This window comes from Myotis lucifugus, unplaced genomic scaffold, assembly GCF_000147115.1.
Source record: "Myotis lucifugus unplaced genomic scaffold, Myoluc2.0 scaffold_17, whole genome shotgun sequence".
Classification (NCBI taxonomy): Eukaryota; Metazoa; Chordata; class Mammalia; order Chiroptera; family Vespertilionidae; genus Myotis; species Myotis lucifugus.
Genome location: NW_005871065.1, coordinates 9,643,520 through 9,658,499, shown reverse-complemented (window position 1 = coordinate 9,658,499; position 14,980 = coordinate 9,643,520). Strand labels below are relative to the sequence as shown.

Sequence of the window (14,980 nt, the reverse complement as noted above, 5' to 3'; positions counted from 1 at the left end):
AGTCAGTTGTATGTCTTGGCACCTGCTCCGGGCTTGGCACTGGGCCAAGCACACGGAAGATGGAGAGCCACAAGGTACAAGACAAGGTCTGTCTCCATCTACCCAATGGGGGAACCAAGACCCATACGTGAGGAGTCACCTGGGCCAGATTACATCATGTGCCTGTCTGTGGGGCCTGGGTAGCTCCATTGCAGAAACTCATAGGAGAAAGGCACCAGGAAGGTGGAGGTGGGGCCTGAACCCTATTTCAAAGGATGGTGAGCACTGTGAGATGATGGGTAGAGGGGGGCACTGGGACGGGAGGCAGAAAGGAGACAAGAGGCTCAGAGCCATTCTCCATGGGGCACTCAACCCACCTGGAGTGGAAGGTAGACTTACAAGGGAGAGGTGTGAGACTGCTGGCTGGGAAGCTCCCACAGGGTCAGAACTTCCCAGGGACCCAGCCCTGGCAGGAGCCTCCGCATCCAACCCAGCACCACCTTGGAACAGATTCCTTTTGAGTGGCATCCAGGAATATCACAGGTGTATGCAAACTTGGAGTTGATTCCATACTGAGTGTGCATATCACAGTTTCAATGTGCCTCAGTTTCTCTATCTAGAAACTCATCATCAGAACAGCAACTCACATGCACGTGCTAAACCCTGTTTTGAGCAGCTTACCTCTTTTGAATGCTATCACCACCATAACTTCACATGCTCTTGGTGACTACATTCTTTGGCCTCTCAAATACAGATGCTCCTCAACTTACTGTGGGATTTAGACCTGATAAACCCATCCTTAAGCTGAAAATATCACAAGTTGAAAATGTATTTAATACATGGAACCTACCGAACATCATCATAGCTTAGCCTCGCTTATCTTAAACGTGCTCAGAACTTGTACATCAGCCTATCCTCTGGCAAACTCATCCCACAAGGGATATACTGTAGACTATGGGTTGATGGCATGGCTCACTGCCACCACTCAGCATCACCAGAGGGTATTGTATGCATATCACTAATCTGGGAAGAGATCCAGATTCAAAACTGAAGAGTATGGTTCCTACTGAATGCAAATTGCTTTCTCACCATCGTAAACTGGAAAAGTCCTAAGTGGAAACTTCGTAGTTGGGAACTGTCTGTAGAGCTAAACACAGCATTTATCTTACCTCAGAGATTTTTCTTTTCTCCCTTTTTTTTTAAACAATAAAGGTGATTCATTGGCTAATACAGTATTTTTTAAAATTTTTCTTTATTGTTGAAAGTATTACATACTTCGCCCTTTTCCCCTATTGACCTCCTCTAGCTGGCCTCGCCCCTGCCCCAGGTCTTTTCTATCCTACTGTCTGTGTCCAAGGGTTATGCATATTATGCAGATATGCATACAAGTGCTTTGGTTGATCACATCCCACCCACTCCCCTTCCCCCCAGCCTTCCCTCTAAGATTTTGCAGTTTGTTTTATGCTTCTATGTCTACCTCAGAGATTTTCTTGAGGCTAAAATCAAATAACATATATAAAAGAGGTCTTTTCATTACATGGCACTCTACAAAAGCTTATTATTGTTGTTGATGCTATTATAATTTCACCTGGCTTCATCGACTCAGAAGCCACTGCACGGTAAAGGTTATTTAAGGCCTGAGTACAACATTAAAAAAAAAAGAATCACTTTCAAACATTAGCAGAGGAAAGATCCCATGGAGATTGGCAAAAGAAAAAGTTACCCAGAGCCTGAAACCTTAGAAGGTAGGACATCGGGGTTTTTTGTTTGTTTCTTGTCCCAGGCCCAGCGTTCTGAGAAGGGGTCACTAATGGTTCCCTGGTTCCCTGGCAGCAGAAGGAACACAGCGCCTTGCCAGGGGCAGCATTCTTTGCAGACAGGCTGCCCGGGCACAGGCCGGAGCTCCCTCGGCTCACTGAAAGCATTTATTCAGAGTCCGGGAGCAAGTGAATACGACCTGCTCTTTGCCATCAGAAGGCCGAGTGTTTGGGGAAACATATCCTCCTTCCAAAAATAAATGCAAATCAATCTCCCGACTCCCTGCCCCCGTCTCTGAAACCTGTTCCTCTGCAGACTTTCCCACCATCAGCCACCCATCAACCCGCTGGGAGGTTGGGAGCCACCCTTGGTTCTCCCTCCCCATCCACATCCACGTCCAGCCCCCTGTCAGCCACCTTCTGGCCACATCTTAGCACCCGTCCCCTCTCCTGATCTTCATGAGCACTACGGTCCCCTCCTGCGTGAACTTCCACAGCTGCCTCCCAGGTTCCACCGTGGCTCTTTCCCCTCCACCAAGAGATCATCTAAAAAGTAGACAAGATCACAACACGCTCCTGCTTGAGCCTTCAAAGGCTTCCCACTGGGCTCAGCACAATCCACATTCCTTTACCAAGTCCTCCAGGCCTAAGCGATGGGGCTCCTGCCTGTCTTTCCCGCTCACTCTCCCCTGAGACTCTCTGTCCTCACCTCTCTGTCCTCAGCTGTGGAATGGGCAGAATCACACCTCCCCGGTTGTGAGGCCACCGGGGGTGGGGATACACAGAAGTGCTCTGAAACCCGGAAAGTGCAGCAGCATCGGACGGGTGTCCCATTTATAATTGGGCTTTTGTGTTTTTACTCTTGTTTTCATGGTTTCCAGTTTCATGAATTGGTACCTTTTATTGTTTGCAATTTTATATGCTTCTCAGATAGAAGGATAATTACCTGCACAGGGTAGTATTGAAAACTACCATGACAACATCTCAGTAGCCAGAGATAACAGCCCAGACAGCTATGCTGTGCTTAAAACTTACACAGTGTTTGTTCTTCCCCGGGCAGAAAATCAGTTTTAACTATGCATTCAGATTGCTAGAGGCCTAGTAAGGTCTTATTTAAATTATAAACCAGTTAATTCCCTTATGAAAATGATACGAAGAAGGATGTGATCTTTATCTCTCCAATTTTTCCAGAGCAGCAGATAACACGTGTTAAGCTCCTACTTTTGCCGGTCCCTGTACTAAGCATTTTTATGCTTTCCCTTTGTTAATATTCACCACAACATCAAGAGGTAGTAGTATCCAGACAAGATAGCTGGAGCTCAGAGAGGTTAAGTAACTTGCCCTAAGGTCACACAGCTAGTGAGAAATAGAGTTCCAACCTTTTGGTCTGTTTTGATTAACCCTTGTTCTTTGGTTCTATCCTATGTGTGTTTGAGAACAGAGGGACCAGGAATTTATGTATTTGTGGGAGAGGAATAGGGACAATGGGGGATAGGCAAGGACAAGGCCACCAAGCCCTCACAGACAAAGGAGTCTGGGCAGTAGATTCTCCTTAACTTTAAGCTTCATCCTTTCATGTCTATATTCTAACTTGCAAAACTGCATAATGCCCAATAGGTTTCCCCATCAGTGAAATAGAGTGCAATTTTCTCTTGCAAAGAGCAGTCATTGCCTTTTTGCTATTTAAACCAAGAAATGCCTGTGTGCATGTAAGAGAGAGACAGACGAACAGAAATAGAAACAGACACAGAGAGAAACACACAGAGACACACAGCATTTAGTGACAAAGTGTTCCAGTGCAGAAGCTGGTGAAGGTGCTCTGGCCAGAGGGAGAGATCCCCGGAGAATTTTCCCCTTTATTTCCCCAGTCACTTCACTCTCCACTGGCAAAACAATCACACAAAAGGAAGCAATGACAACGAGGACAATATCCAATCTACTTCCAGTTCTGCTCTTCTGCCCAGAACTCGCTGTGCAACCTCATGCAAGTTACCTCCTCTCTCTGGGCCTCAGTTTTTCATTAGTCAAGTGTCGCCTCGAGATTCCAGCTCTCAGGCTGAGGACCGCTCTTATAGCCTTCATCTCCTTTGCTTTGACAACCGCCCTGAGGATGCAGGCAGGTCAGACTGGCCACGTGAAGCGTGGAGAAGGTGCACGTTTCAGTGGCAGCTCCTGGGCTAGAGCTGTGGACTTGCAATGCCAAGTCCAATGTCAGCTGACGCCACCAAGCTGCCTTCGGGGCCGTGGACAGAGCTGGTCCAGGACCCATGCATGTCTGTCCTCTTACAACAGAAAGGATAACTCTCTGAAGCCACTGTGTGGAGGCCTCTGGCCTCCCCAAGGGATCGGTGTCTGAGGGCAGCTCCTTCTTGCCTGCCTGCCTCCTCCCTCTTCTTTGCAGAAGGAGGAGAACAGGTAGAGGAGGCAAGAGATGCTGCAGGAGGGACAGGGTGGGTTAGATGGCTTTCTGAGGTCCCTGCCAGATGTCAAATTAACTGGGGAGAGGGGGGCGGGGATGAACCACCACCACAAGCGTGTGTGTGTGTGTGTGTGTGTGTGTGTGTGTGTGTGTGGGTGAGTGATGAGAATTAAGACCTAAGTGTGGGAAAAGCCCTTATGGCCACCCGTATTTCCTCTGTTTCATATTTCTTCACACATCAATGAGCTTCTTGTTATGAAGAGATGAATCTCCATGAGTTGGAGGGGAAAAGCTCCTCCATGAACACCCAGAAGCTGGGAAATGTAAGCCATGGCCCAACCTCCTCCGCTTCTGTCTGGTGAATGTTCCCTGGGATCCAGCACCAGCAGTGTTTTTTTTTCCAGGGCCTTCCAGGCCAGCAGAAGGTCAGCCAGGCCAGAACCCAGGCAGAACCCCACCAGGCCGGGGGCTTCAGTGTGGCAGCGGACCATCGTTTCTACTTAAGCAGCTCAGAGCGCTGTAGATGCAACAATCCCCAATTCCAGTCCCCACTTCAAGTGGGCTATATGATAGGAGCAGCACAGTGCTGTCCCATGGGTGTGGGCCAAAGGCCGCTACCCACAGGGTACAATTTGTGGGGAACTAATGAAAGCCTCCTGCAACCAAAAATACTATCCCCAACCTGCGTGGTGACCCCTTCCTGAACCTGGCTTCAAATTCCCATAACAGAGTCACTCATGGCTGAGACGGCAGAGAGGCTGGTGGGGTAAAGGAAATAGCCAGGACTTTGCTCTAGAAAGTTCTGATTGCACTGGTGGTGAAGTGCCATCTGAGACGACCACAGGTCCTCGATTTTTGAATCTGTGAACCCTATATAATAATGGGAACCATTGGCTGTAGACATCGAGCACAGGCTTGGCAGATGTGTCCCGTGCAGGATTCATAATGAAGTCAATCATGTCTAAGGTCTCTGTGAAAATGTTCATGCGCTGATGGGCCTGCTCCACCCCAACCACCGCCTGTGGTTAAGGCTTCCCTTGCTGGTTTGCTAGTGGGGCTCTGAGAGAATGAGCTAGGGCAGTGGTTCTCAAAGGGGTGGGGGTGTCTCTGCATCACCAGGGCATTTGTTGCAAAGGCAAATTTTGGGGCTCTACCCCTGGGCTACCGAGTCAGCGGTTCTGGGGGTGAGGCCCCGCCATTTCACAAGCCCCCAAAGTGATCCTGATGGCTGCTAAAGCTTGACTACCGAGCTTAGGCAATAACCACCAAGTCTGGCTAGTGGTCAGAATTTCCTGGGACTATTCAGGGGAGACATGCAGGTTCCTGGGCCCCATCTCCAGGGGTTCAGAGTCATTAGGTTCTGGGCGTCAGCATTTTAACAAGTTTCCCGGGTGATTCACTGAGCTAGAGGTTGGGTTTGTTGGGAGAGGAAATCACAAGGGCTGGAGTGAGGCAGGGATGGAGATGGCTGGGGAGGGGGTTGGGCAGTGCAGGTCTGGTAGGGCTGGTGGGGCTGAGCGAGAAGAAAGCACTGAGGGCCACGGTTCTAGGTCCATTCCACAGATTTAAGGATCAAATCTCCTACAACCTTCTCATTTTCCAACCAGGAAATCTGAGTCCAAAAGGGGGGTGACTATTCTAAGTCCACACAACTCATGCCTGGAGGAACTGAACCTGAACTAGGAGCCCTGCATCCAAAGCCCATGCCCTTTCTGCTGAACGCATGCTCACATCTTTGCTCCTTCTCGGTGTCTTAGCAACAGGCCCTACAGCCAAGCCCTGAATCTGTGATCATGTTCCCAGTGGACCATAAGGATTAGATCCAAGGCAGAGTTGGGAGTCAGGCCTCAGAACCGAGGGCACATTTAGGCTCAGCCACTGGGGTCTTTGAGCTTCTATGTCACCCTTTCAAGGCCTCAGTTTCCTCATTTGTAAAATGGGGTTCAAAGCTGCTTAGCAGGTCAAATACAATCATACATTTGAAGGTGCTTTCCAAGCCATCAACCTGCCTCACGTGTTCAGGGACTAAAGGAGCAGGAGGAGTCATAATTTCTGGCCCAGAAACGCTTACAGTCTAGCAGGGGGAGAAGCACACTCACAGCAACTGAGAACAAGAGCTCAGCTCCACGTGGAGAGCAAGGTCACACCTGTGTGCCCTGCTGGGGCTGCCATCTGCCTGGAGTGCTGTCCCCCGATCCCCTGTGTGGTCTAGAATCCCCCTGTGATTTGATTCTCAGCCTGTGTCTGCCTTCCCCACCTGTGAGCTCCTTGAAGGCAGGAAGTGAGGCTGGTACAGTTGCGTGGCCCCAGGGTGGCTGACATCTCAAAGGTATTCGCAGGAAGTGGTTGCTTCAGGCAGGGAGGCTCCGGGGCAGAGGGGCCTGAGTGACTTGGAAGGTGCTTTGCAGGTGGGCAGGTGCCTCAGAGAATCCCTGCCTTGTCCCACTGGAGCGAGCAAGGGGGGACCAGGCTGGCAAACCAGCAGTCAACTCCTTGATCTCCTCCAGCCCCCCTGTCTCCGTCACTCACCCCACCACCCCAGGTTCTCGGGTTCCTGCCAGAGTGCAGTTAGATGGGCAGGAAGGGAGGAGAGTGAGACAGGGAGCATCAAAGCTTAACCCACAGCAGCACCTGCAGCGGCACCTAAAGCTACTAAATGTAAGACTAACTGAGAGGCAGGCTCGCAGTCAGTGCTCAGTGATCCCAACAAGGGTTTCTGGGATCTGGTTCTTTGTTTCTTCTTTGTTCTTCCTATTTGCCTGCTCTGGAGGATTAAAGGAGGTGTGCAGACGGAAGAACTCTAGGCTTTTACTGCCGCTCTGGCCCCATGAGCTGTGTGACCCTGAACAAGTCACGAGGGTCCTCCGGGCCTTGCTTTGAAATGGGAACTGGGTGAATGAGGAGCTATTGGACTGTTTTTACCTACAGGATAAAGCCAGTGGGGTAACTGCCACTGGTCCAGCAAAGCAGAATGGGTTCAGAGCTGGCATGATGTCCTGGGCCTGGCCCTTCCATAGAAAACCAACAATAACAACGATGTCGGTGGCGACGACTGGTCTTTATTGAGTCAGCACTGGGCACCAGGCACAAGACAAGCATTTTCATCACTGCATTCGTTAGTCCTCAAAGGGCCCTTTCAGGCAGATGCTATCATTATTCCCATTTTACAGTTGGGAAAACTGATGCTCAGAGAAGTTAAACCCGGGAACACGGACCGGTGAGTGGGGGAGCCAGGATTTGAACCCAGGCCGTCTTCCTTCCCGCTGCACTCTGCTAAACCCGGAAGTCTGTGTTTCCACAGGGAGGCAGGATGGGAGGATCTGGAAAGGCAATGGCAATACTCATTTTATAGCCCGAGGACTCAGCCTGGAAAGAAAGATGACTGTTGGAACGTGCACACGTTCAGAGTCTACTCAAGTCATCTCAGTACAGGAAACTGCTCCCAGTACAGGAAACAGAGAGGCAGCTCAGGTGCCCTTGGGGCAGCCAGGGCCTTGGAGTTGGACAACCTGGTTCTGGTCCAGAGCCTTCTCGGCTGGGCTCAGGCAGCTGCTCTGGAGTCCATCTGTCAGGTGTGCCAGGGTTCTCCCGCCCACATGAGCAGGGTCCCACCCATGTCCACCTTCTCCACATGCCACATCTTAAAACACGGTCTCTCACACATGAATTAGTTTCTCCATTAACAAAATAGCCAAGAATTCATATAACTGCTGGGGTTTCTCATCAAAACAAGCTAACCATTGTTACCCCATCCCAGCCCAGAGGAAAGAAAACAAAACACCACGATATTTTTGGGCAGCCAGTGCCACTGTACCCTGGGCACTGCACAATTTCCACTGGTTTCTGGAAATACTGACTCCCGTTATGTGGACTTTAGGAAACACTGGCCTAACCGGTTTCTGAGGTTTCTCCCAGCACCACGTTCAACAATCCTACAACATCGATGCTGTCTGGAAGGGTGCTTTGCTTACAGTGCGTGCGTAATCGCTGTTATTTGGTTTGCTCAGTGCCAGAAAGGCAGAAACAGGGAGGACCCCTCGCCATCTGAAGGAGGTCAGCTGAGGATACGCGCTGGGCAGGCCTCAGCGACTTCACACCGAGAGTGGAAAACACATGGAGCTCGCTGGGCCCGAGAGGCTGTCCCAGCTAAAAATATAAACAAGTTCGAGGAGGGTTTAGAGGAACTCCCGGAGGAGTGAGTGGCGGGTGAGGTGGATGGGAGCTGTTCAGGTTTCGCCGGTGCTCCTATAGCCCTCTGTGTCCCGTTAGCAGTAGAATGCTTGGCTGGGCAAAACAAGGACGGTTCCACCGACGGCAAAGCCGATGTTCTCCAGAGAGGAGATTTTTTAAAAAGGAAAACAAAACAAAACAAGGGCAGATGACAGTTCCCTGCTTCGACATGTAACGTCTATAATCAGAAAACTATATAGACTGTATATCAATTGTAGGACATTTAGAAATAAGGAAGAAAAATAGTCATCTTTGATTCTGTGTCCAAGGATCGACTGTGTTCACATTTTCCTGTATCGTAGTCCCCCCTGATCTGTGGTTTTGCTTTCTGTGGTTTCAGTTACCTACGGCCCAAAATTATTTCATGGAAAATTCCAGAAATAAACAATGAGTTTTAAATTACGCGCCATTCTGAGTAATGCGATGAAATCTTGTGGGGCCAGGGATGTGAATCACCCCTTTGTCCAGCATTGCCACGCTGCACACACTTTCGGCCAGTTAGTCACTGAGTAGCTGTCCCAGTTATCAGATCGAATGTCACAGCATCACAGTGCTTGTGTTGGTCACCTTATTTTACTTAATAATGCCACCGTCGCATAAATTTTACTACATACGTTATCATAGGAAAAAACATAGTATGTATCAGGTTTGCTACTATCTGGGTTTTCAAGCATCCACTGGGGGTCTTGGAACGTATCCCCCATGGATAAGGGGGGACTACTATATTTCCGTGTGTGTGTGTATAAAAACTGTATATACAGTATGTATCCTGCATTTTCATTGAACATTTAACACTTTAAAAAAATGACATGACTAAATAGACTTGCTGTATGACTTAAGGCTTTCTACTGCGTATGTATTTAACCATTAACTTATTTAATTGTGGGATTATTTTACCCTTCAGCTCTTGTTGAACAGCCGTGTAAATAATGCTGAGGTGGACCTGCCTGGTTATTTCTTTTCAGAGAAATAACAATAAATGTCAAAATCTCAGAGTAAGTTTCTCTTACATAGACAAAGGTCATGTGAAGGATGGTCCAGCACAAGGAATAGTCCCCAGGGTGCTCACCCCACAGCCTGCTACAATGCTCTGGTACTCCACCAACCTGGGCTTTCTCCTCCATCCCCACAGCTGTTTATTTATACCAAGGCTTCTCTGGCCCCTGCAACTGGCACTTGGAGACATATAGTCACAGAGCTGAAGCACTCCAGGACATGGCCCTTAAGTAGCAATGCAAATCTCTCAAAGTTACAAATCCCCAAAACCCAGCTCATGGGTCCTCCCACTGCCCAACCCCCAGTCAGGGGGCCTCTGCCTTCCCTTTTACCTGAGGGAGCTGAAAGGGAGTTGGCTGGGCTCTGGATCTGTAATCTGAGAAGAAAAGGGTCTGTCTGAAATGGAACTGTCTTCCCCAGCGTTTCAATTTTACCCAATGAGAGGAATTCAGTTCCTTTTTTCTCAGCCTTACCTCTACTAAAAGTCATTAAGCATGAGGGAGACAGGAGACAGCTATCTGCTGGCCAGTGTGAAAGCTGCCTTCTCTACCTCCAGCAGGAATGGAAGTTAAGCTGTTTACTTGATGGCTGCCCCCAGGGACTGAAATAAAGCTCAAATGGACGGCATTTCTGAAATGCATTTTTTTCATTAATTTTTTTAAAAAAGATTGAGGTTAACACTGGTTAATCACATATGTGCAGTCATGAAGAAACTCAACAAGGTACAAGAAAACTCAGATAAGTACTTAAAGGAAGCTCAGGAATAAACAGACTGAACAGAAGCAACACTTTCCCAAAGAGATTGAAACTAAAAACAAACCCAAAACAAACAAACAAACAAAAACAAATTCTGGAGCTGAAGAACTCAATGAGATAGAGAATGCCTTAGAAAGCATTGGAAATACAGTAGACCAGATAGAAGAGAGAAATAACAAACTTGAAGATAAAAATCTAGAAATGATTCAGGCAGAAGAGGAGAGAGAACTAAGATTTTTTTAAAAATGGAAGAACTCCATGAGAACTATCTGACTCCATTAGAAAGGACAACATAAGAATAATGGGTATTCCGGGAGAAGAGAGAAGGAAGCAGAGAGCAGTCAATGAAATGCATTTTTTAAATCTCCAATTCTCATCTTCCATTCCCCCACCTGTCAACCCACTAGAAATTTGCCAAATGGAGTTAGCTGAATTACACCCTGACCAGCTCTGACCACCACATGTAGATGGGGTGACGAGTAAGGGACCTCACTAAACTGATTCCTGGTTTGGAAAGGAGGGTGGGCATCTGAAGGATGTTGGGATTGCAGTAGGACTAGCTTATTTAATACCTAAAATCAAAGAGGGGTCTGGTACTGGTTAGTCATAATTTAACATGATAAAGTCCCTCACTGTGGGGTATTCAGATTCTCCCTGTCCAGGGAGACAAACCCACTTCCTCAGCACCACGGAATTGTCTTCGCAATCTGTCCATGCCATTCCTTCCACCAGCCTGGGACCATTGCTACTTCAAAATGCCTCTTTAAACTTCCCTTTTATATGCAGAAAACCTGTCAAGATGGACTCCATCTGGGATCATTTATTTTGTATCCTTTTGGCGCTCTTAAATTCAGACCCCCTTCAACTCCTGGAGCGATTGTTTTGCAAGTATTATCACACGACTTTGCTTGTGTATTTGGTCTCCACTCCTAAGTTCTTTTCACACTTGCAGGTGAAACCAGTCTTTCATGTTTGGTCTCTGTGATAGACTGAATGTTTGTGTGCCCTCTCCCCCAAATTTACATTTTAAACGCTATGCCCAATGTGATGGTATTGGGAGGTGGGAACCTTTGGGTAGTGTTTAGGTCATGAAGGTGGAGCCTTTATGAATGGGATCAGTCCCTTATGAAAGAGACCCCCCCCCCCGAGAGCGTCCTCGCCCCTTCCGCATGCGAGGACACAGCTAGAAGATGGCCATCCCTGAGCCAGGAAGCAGGCTTTCACCAGACACTGAATCGGCCAGCCTTCTGATCTTGGACTTCCAGCCTCCAGAACTGCAAGGAATCAAGTTCTGTTGTTTCTAAGCCATCCAGCCTATGGTATGTTTGTTTAGCAACCCAAACAGACTAAACATCCCCAACTGTATTCAAGTAGAGAAACTTCCTCACCCAGCTCCTGGAATGAGGTGGGAGAGTTTCATATCATTCTTCTTATTATTTCCTATCTAATTTATATGAATGTATATACAGTGTGTCCCCCAAAATGTATACACACTGTAACAGCTAATAGCTCAATTTTGAAAATGAAATTTATTTTATTTTTATTATTATTTTTTATTGTTTAAAGTATTACATATGTCTCCTTTCCCCCCTGATTGACACTGCCCCGCCGATACCCCCGCCCCAGCAAAATGTATTTTAACAAATACTGCTTTTGTAATGATTCAAAGTGTGTGCATACATGTTTGGGGGACACCCTATGTGTGCAGACCCTTATAAAGAGAATAAGCACATTAAATAAATTTTGAAAAGTAGAGAAAAACTATCTGATTCTGAAGTCAGCTCTGAGTCACCTTGGGCCAGTTACTTGCACTTTGGAACCTCGGGTTTCTCATCTGTAAGACAGGGCTATGTTAGTATGAACTCGCTTCACAGAGTTGCTGTGAGGATTAAATGAAGTGATGCAGGTACAGCACTTGGCAGTGCTTGGTGCAGAGAAAGCATACCAATGTTAGCAATCATTACCGTTATCATTATCATCATCATTATAATAATTAAAAGCAATCCTCTATTATTCTGCATAGACTAAAGCTCTCCCGCAACTTGGCATTTTCTAAATCCCTCCAGCTCAGATTTCTGAATCTCCCCCAAGAAGTCTCATCCAACCCCATACCCTTATCTCCTGCTCAATTTTTCTTTCCTAGGGACTGGTAACCATAAGAAATCTGAACTCTTCTCACGGAAGAGTCAAAATGACTTGTGATGCTGGGCAGATAACAGTCACCCCGGGTTCCTCTTCTTCACCTGAAAAATGTGGAGGTTGGTCCAGAACATCGTTTCCCTAAGCACGCTCCGGAAGCCTCCACCACACTCGCCCCCTACACAACCCCGTGGCCAGAGCAGGGCCATAGTGACCAACCTAGCACCCATCCCCCAGGCTCCACTTCCGTCAGCCGGTTGTCAAGATTTGGATCCCATCTACCCGGCCCAGCGCCTCAGCAGACTGTTACAGGGCTGCCCCAGGCCCTCTCCGAAAAAGAGGTTTTGAATTGGCATAAATCTCAGCTCCCTAAGGAAGGAAATGGAACTGCCAGCTCTGTTCAAAAACTAGGACAAGGTTCTCTTTAGCAAGTCTCCAGGTACTGTTCGGGCAATCACTGGGTATCATGCGCCTTAAATTATGCCCCTCCTGGTACAATGTTTCCTGATTAAGCTGCCTGCCAGGCCCAGGGCATTTTAGGCAGGAATGGTGAGTTTCAAAACCACACAATGACTGGTCGTTTGGAAAACCCTTTTGAAATACCATGCCAATCATTTAATTCATTTTCCGAGTCCTTTTTAATGCAAAATATGCTAATATGTTGTTGGAGTGTCCAGCAGAGAAACCTGCTAGAAATGGGGCCTCTCTTGCTTGGAGGTTAAGTGGAGGGCTGGTGGGAATGGGGTACCGCGAGAATAATGGCCCATTTTCCCTCCAGGGAAGAAAAGCGAGCTGATGCCACTGGCTCAAGTGTTTCTTTGTACTCCCTTCAGCTGCAGGAGGTGTGATCGCTCTCCTTGCTCCTTTCCCGCTCAGAGCCCAAGTCCTGCACCTCACGTAAGATGTGTCCTTGATGGGTCTGTTATCTCCTCCCTGGGAGTCAGGAAAATAGAGGTGGACATAAAGAAAGGATGACAGAGCAATTTATGGCTTGAAGGAGCAAATTAATTCAGTCCCGAAGGGTGCAGTATGGCCCGTGATAAATGCCACAGTCCAGCAGGACCCCATTTCTCTTAACGGCATAAGAAAGAAAGATAAATTACAGACCAGGGGTCGGTCTCTCTCTCTCTCTCTCTCTCTGTCTCTCTCTCTCTCTCTCTCTCTCTGACATTTTACGGAATTTAGCGTCTTTACCAAATATTACACCCATTTTGCCAAAACCCACAGGCTTCTTGCAACCTACATCACATAACTGATTCCACACCACCAATAAAAGTTGCTTTTTCAATATGCACTCACTTTAGAGCAGCGGTTCTCAACCTGTGGGTCACGACCCCTTTGGGGGTCGAACAACCCTTTCACAGGGGTCACCTAAGACCATCGGAAAACACATATATAATTACATAGTTTTTGTGATTAATCACGATGCTTTAATTATGTTCAATTTGTAACAATGAAATTGGGGGTCACCCCAACATGAGGACCTGTATTAAAGGGTCGCGGCATTAGGAAGGTTGAGAACCACTGCTTGAGAGTAAGAAACCATCCTACCTCTTCCAGGCTGAGATAGCACAGTGGAAATATTAGGGGTGAACAGGGAAACCTGGGGTGCCAGTCTTGACTCGGATGCACAGGGAAAGCAGCTTCCCTCTCCAGAACTCAGAGTGGGAGGGTGGACCACATCACCTCTGAAATGCCCACATCCAATGCCCTAGGAACCTGTGAGGCTAAGAAAGGAACCTGCTAGGACTGCCTTGAAAGGAAGGTCAGTGATGCAATCACTTACTGGCTCAGTCCAGAAGCAAAGCTGTCATCATGGCTACATTAGAACCAGAAACCAGGTGGCAGCATCCACCATAGATCCTTCCAGGTAACAGGATGCTGGTGAAAGGGAACTCATGGGCCATGGACTCCGACCCCTGCTGACAACTGAGTACAGGACAGTTTGGATGAGGAATGTGACTTGCTCAAGGTCTGATCCTGAGCATTAAACTGCATCCTGGATGTTTTTTTCCTTGGCCTTTATTCCAAGCAGGGCCTCTTGCAAGGGCCAGAAACCTGGGGGTCTCAATAGAAAAGCTTCTTGGGCCAGGTGTCTCACTGATGAAAGGGCATACATTTTTTAAAAATATATTTCTTTATTGATTTCAGAGAGGAAGGGAGAGGGAGAGAGAGAGATAGAAACATCAATGATGAGAGAGAATCATCGATTGGCTGCCTTCTGCATGCCCCCTACTGGGGATCGAGCCCACAATCCGGACATGTGCCATTGGCCAGAATCGAACCTGGGACCCTTCAGTCCGCAGGCCGACGCTCTATCCACTGAGCCAAACCAGCTGGGGCAGGCATAAAATTTTGACACAGTCCATCCAAGACACAATTGTATGAGACTACATGGTACTACAATACCTGTAGAATACCCTGAATTAATGTATCTTAATCATAAACCTTGTGATAAGCTAGTGTACAATACAAACCTATTGCATAGCATTTGGATATCAAAAGAGTAAACATGGTGATTTGAATATTTTATAGATCCACAATTTTTGTAATCAGCATTAATATTTTTTCGTATTTTAATGTGCCAGGAGATGAAAAATATAAAGTGGCCAGGGTCGCTCTCGACCTCTGAGGCCCAATCACATGACAGAGCTCAAGGACAGAAGCAAAACTGTCATCATGGCTGACTGGGAGTGGGGAGGGG

General features: G+C 47.6%; 1 protein-coding gene across 3 annotated transcripts in view; it reads right to left on the bottom strand.

The window, feature by feature from the left end:
* Positions 1–14,980, bottom strand: part of ZHX2 (zinc fingers and homeoboxes 2) — a 121,884-nt gene that overhangs the window by 68,092 nt on the left and 38,812 nt on the right. The window lies entirely within an intron of this gene.